Source organism: Melanotaenia boesemani, chromosome 24, assembly GCF_017639745.1.
Source record: "Melanotaenia boesemani isolate fMelBoe1 chromosome 24, fMelBoe1.pri, whole genome shotgun sequence".
Lineage (NCBI taxonomy): Eukaryota > Metazoa > Chordata > Actinopteri > Atheriniformes > Melanotaeniidae > Melanotaenia > Melanotaenia boesemani.
Window position 1 is genome coordinate 11,168,004 of NC_055705.1, and position 6,000 is coordinate 11,174,003.

Genomic DNA, 6,000 nt, shown 5'->3' on the forward strand with positions numbered 1-6,000 from the left:
AGCTCCAAGAACATTTAGGATGCAAGATGCAGAATCAGCCGTTGTTAGGGGGGCACATCACTAAAAAAATCTACTGAAAGTTCTGTACTGGTTCTTTACAAAGTGCATCCACACTGAAAACAATGTAGCAAATATATATGTGCTATAATGCTGCCACAAAATAAACCCCACCAAAACAGAGAATGAGACATGAAGCATTCACATAAACACGTGACATAAACAAACATACAAAGAAGATGTTTGACGACTGAGCAAAGAAGGTAGATTTTTTTTTTTTTTTTTTTTCACAAATTTTGCTCTCAATCATCCTCTGTAGCTTCTGCAACATGAATGCAGCACTGCAATCCAACATCGCTGGAGCTCTAAGCAGGGCTTTGCAATACAGATGAAGGCAGGGGTGGGTTCTTCTAGAAAGATTCATAAGGTTTTACACAGAAACGAAACAGTGGTGTTTTCAGAATTCACGTTTGGACCTGGGATATCGCTTTTCTTTAGCAGATACACCTAAACTCACCTGTATGGCCTTAAAGTTTGGTTTGATCTATAAAAAACTGAAAAAGATTTAGCTTAATTACATTTCACCTTCCATTTAATTAGATTTGGTACAGTTGCATCAATACAACAGTAATTGTTAAAAATACAGTAATTGACAGATGTGGTATTTTTGTCATCTTTTTAAAATATTTTTATATATCTATTGAGGTAAAAATATCTCACAGGGTGTACAAACCTATGCAGTAGTTTGCATTGTTCGGATCTGCAATATTCTAAAAAATGATATTTTCAACAGCTGTAAATAAGTTATGGACTGAAAGGTTCACCTGATAAAATACACAATGACATAAAATACATACAACAGAAATACAAAACAGTCATAAGAGCTCAAGTCTAACTACAGGGTTCAAACTACATTAAAAAAAGGCATTGCATTCCACAGTCTTCGTGAAGCTGCGCATTATTAGCAAAAACATGGTAGGAAAAGTCACTGAACTCCTAAATTATCTGACCCAAAGGAAGGACATATAACAAAAACAAAAATGGCCCAGAATGGAGCCCTGAGGAACTTACTATAAGAGATCTATGAAGATGAACAAACATGAGCGTTCAATTTGGCTGCTGATTTACATGTCAGTCATCTATCGCAGTGGTTCCCAACATATTTTCCTTGAGAACCCCCTTAACGCAAATAATTAAAAGCTATGGACATACTGCCCCACCCTGTGTTGAAACCGTGCTTAATTTTATGCTTTTAAAAGTTAGATTCTCACCATAAATAACATACTGTGGCTGAATCATGACCTTTAATAAAACCAAAGTTAATTTAACAACATATAGCCTTGGGACAATGTGTGGACATTAATCCCAATGGGTATGAATGTCCTGTGCTCTTTGGGGGAGGTACTAATTTTTTGGCATGTTTACAGTGAAATACTGGAAAAGGGTACCAAAATATCTGATCAGACTCATGATATTTTTTCTTGGAAACCCTTGATCTTTTTTGAGACCCTCCAATATGTTGACTGGTTGGAAGAATAGTCATTTCCCATGCTACTCCGCAATTAGAACAATGCCATGTTTAAATATACGGTGGATTTTTATTCTTTAAAGCCACATGCAAAGATGAAAGAACACAAACTGCTCAATTCTCATCCATTCTCGTCTTTTCTTTTGGTTTCATGTTCTTTTTCATGATAAGGTATTCTTCTGTTATGACTTCACGCTATTATGTAGCTGATGCATCTTTATCTAATCTGTTGGAAACTGGGCTATTGTCATATTAAATTTATCTAATGGTTCAGGTCCACAGATTTTTTTTTTTTTTTTTTTTTTTTCATTTTTTATTTATTGATTTATTTTTTTATGTGTTACTAAACACGAATAAAACGCCAAAGAGTAACACACAAGATTGTGAGAAGTACTCACATTTTAACTGTTTTGAGGTTGGAGGATGTCGCCCCACATCTGACTGTCAATTGTTTTTTGGCTCTTTCACTTTTTTTTTGTTAACCAAGTTAAAGAATAGTATTAAATAATTATATGATTATGGTTATGTATTATAAACAAGATGGCCAATATAAAAAAAAAACATCATGGCTTTTAACTGAGCCAGTAATAATGTATTGCATCAAAATATAAATTTGACTTAACACCCATAAACCACACGTCCTGTTGAAATACATGAAATGTAGATCAGATAAAACTTTCATTTTAAATTTTCTTAAATGCAAACACACTATGACCTCTGCAGAAAATCCCAGAATTTGCCATTTGCTTGTTTCGTCAGTCACGGCTTAAGTGTTAATCAGTATTATTATTTATTTGCAGGACAGTTTGTTAAAGAAGCTGGGCCTTAAATAAAACGTTACTTCTGAGGTAATAGGTCATTCAGGTTAACTTTACCATCCCAAAGACGAAAACCCACATTTCCCATTTGTCCTAAATGCAAGCGTATCCTTGGAAAAAAAACCCTCAGTTGTACAAGATGTGGTACACTGCACCTTCCCATCAGTAGGAGAGGTGGAATGGTAGGAATGCATGAAAAAGAAAGTGCAATATCCCTTTCAGAGCAGAGGAGTCAAACAGCATGTAGCAGTAAAAATTAGGGATAAACCAAACAATTATTCATTAGGTAGTTTGTTATTATATGGATTTAACTTTTCCAGCCCTTTCTAGTAAAACCACTTCGGGTTAAAACACATCAAACCCACAGTGTGTACTGGCCGCTTGTGCACAGGGATTTCTCACTAATAAGAACAATGGTATGAGATCTTGGCTGTGCTTGAGGGTGTGGAGGGCAAACGGTGTAAAGGCTGGGGTGAGCAATGTGGCCCGGCTGCATGGATATGACCCAGGCCTGGGTGGGACCACAGGAAGTCAGCCGCTTGATGCACAGCCCTCTCAGACTGCTGCAAGGTCATGGATTATCTGAGTAGCTCATCAAGCTGTGATGTCATCTACATCATCATTTATGAGGACACAGTGATTAAATTTGTGAAGACATCATGTGTGGGGGTAGGAGCGTTTGTTTCCATTGGTCTTTTAGATGTAGATGTGTCAACATCAAAAAGATGTTTTTTGCATGTCTGGCCATTACTTGTACAATTAATGATACTGAATCATAAACCTCATTGATAGAACACTGGCAAATGGGATGCTATCATACGTTTGATACTAAGTAAATCCATCTTTTGTTTTATTGTTAAACCATAGCAATCAAATTTTACAAAGTAAATGCTTAAAGCCTTGTTTAAAAAGTTGCTTTGAGCTCATATCATCTTTAAGGGTGCTGTTTAGCAGGTCTAAAATCTGTCAGCCGAGATGCGGACTTGTGAACCCAACCAGCGGGGTGGAGGTTGTTTGCTTTCCAAGTATTTTTGTGCTGACATAGATTTTTCACTTCTAACAGCAGGACATCTAAGACATCCCTCCCTTCAAACGTCAGATATTTGGAATCAACCTCTTCAAAACTTCTCAAACAATAAGCACTTATTCCAGTTTTAAAGAGCCCAGTTCCTTCTGCCCAGGGTGGCGGGCCTGTGTCCACTTGTAAGAGGTGTGCCGCTGCGCTTGTCTTTGGTATCATCCTGCCAACAGGAATTCCCTCGCTCCTCTCCCAGTTTCCTGCCATTGTTCTCCTTACTGCCACCAGGCGCAGGCTCCTCCCAGGATCTGGGAAAAGGTGGGATGTTAAAGTGGCCCATTTCCCCTTTGATCAGCTTCGACCTCAACCGGCACAGGAGGGGTGTGTGTATGTGTGAAGGAGAGGGAGAGCTATGTGTGAGATGAAAGACTGTAAATTGTTACCTAATTCTATTAAGAGATAAGCACTCAAGTAGGTGAGAAGATCCACCCTATATGGACTCAGATTTCATCACAGTATCTGCATCAGCCAGTTTGTTCGCAGCATTTAAATCAATTAATCCAAATGGCATTGCTTGCAAGCACAGACTCAGGTGTAACGTTGCATTAACTGGCTCTTTATTTTCAAACACTGACTACAGAGAACAACATTAAGGTTACAATTACACTACAACCTGGGCCAGTCTAGACAACTAACAACTGGTGAGTAATTTCACCATCATGTTTGGACAGTTTCCTCCAGCTCTTATCCACATTATCCACAATGGCAGCTTTGTATTGATGTTACTATCAATACAAATACAATGACAGATATTTATAGGATGTTTTAGTTACACAGGAATAAATGACGTATGCTCAGCCAGGTAATAATAAACTGACAAACCAAAGGAGGGCAGTGTTCAAATTGGCAGGCATGGGAAATTTCCAGGAATAAACTGAGATAATTTATCACTTTGTTGACTGAGAGAAAGCAAAAAAAAAAAAAAAAAAAAAAAAGACCCTCAGGACACGGTCCTTCAATTGTAGGAATCTCCTCAGCTCTGAGCACCATGCCTATGAGAGTAATTCAGGCCAGCAGTTTGATCTGTTCTCATGATCCATCCCTTGTGTTTTTAAGTGATTTTCAAGGGGCGTCAGTGAGGTGGGTTGCAGGGTGCACAGGAAGGAAAAGGAGTAGCTGGGAAATCTCATCGAGGCTCCTTGGTGAACAAGAGACACCCTAGTCAGGATCTGGGCGTCGCTGCCAAGTCATCTCAGGGTCATAGACTGCAGCGCCCCACCTCCCAACCCCCACCGCCTTTGGGCAAATAATGCACAAATATATGAAGCAGAAAATGTGAAGTCTTTTCTCAGAATTTGATGTCAGGTTTGCAAAGCTATACATACATGCTTGCATGCAGGAGGGAAATTAAATGTCTGTACGTATGTGTTTCCTCAAGCAATGAGGAATGACTTTTTCCTTTCTGGGAATGCCGCATGCTAATTAAAGAGGGTTGAGTAAAACTAGCAAGCCCCAGTAAACCAGCACCCCCACATGTCCATTTGTAATAATAAGAAAACCAACAATAATTTGTGCAGCACAACACAAACAGTTTGGATATATTCACATGATGGATTTGTGTCATGCATGCCCAATGGTCTGTAAGATTGGTGCAGCCTGTTTATTTATGTTCATTTACACGATAATCCAGTAAAAAATTGACAGACTATATGTAGATTTAACACTTGGAAAACTGCTGTGCCTTGTCATTATGCTAATTTTAGCATGCTAATATAACTGTGTGCTAAATGATGCAGCATGTTAGCATACAGCACGCATTTGAACAATTTTTTATAAAAATCATATCTTATAAACCCAAAAGCAAGTCTTATCTGAACTCTTTATGGATAAACAATTAATTTTTGTACTTTAAGATGTTATTACACAGATACCCAGAGTAAATATATCTACTTCACATCAGCATAAACAATATATTTGAGGATTATGATGCTCTTGTTAGCGTTTAAAACCCTGCTAGGTCTACAACCTTATAGCTGTTAGTAGCTATTTAGGTTTATCATTTATATTTTTTGGTAGGTAGGCCTACTAAAATGTATTTATTTTTTATTTTTGTTGTTTAAAACATTGCTTTTCTTACTACATTTAGCAATAGCTGTCATGTCATGTTTAAAATGCTCAATTTCAGCTCCTGTCACCAACCAAGGCTCAGGCTGTTTTCAGAACTAAAAGTGATTTTTATTCTGTTCTATTCTATTGTGTTGCTTTTATCAGACAGATTTAATGATACTCAAACATACAGTTTACGACAGCAACTACTGTATATCCCCACAGACACCCTTGTTAAATTATGAGAAAAGCTGGTTTAACTCAACTGACTCAGGTGGTTGGTGTCCTGGTTAGAGTCAGAAATCCAGATTTGGGGTGGTATTCCAGTTATTGTTCCTACTGGGAACTTAGAAAATTCCAGCTTTCAGAGTTCATGGAATTTGGAATTGCTTTTGAAAATATTTTACATTCATGAAAAACAATAAAACACAAAAAGAAGTGATATAATACTAATTCAAAAAGCACATTGCGTCTTAAAAACTAAGTGTAACACCAGCACAAACACACACACACACACACACACACACACACAC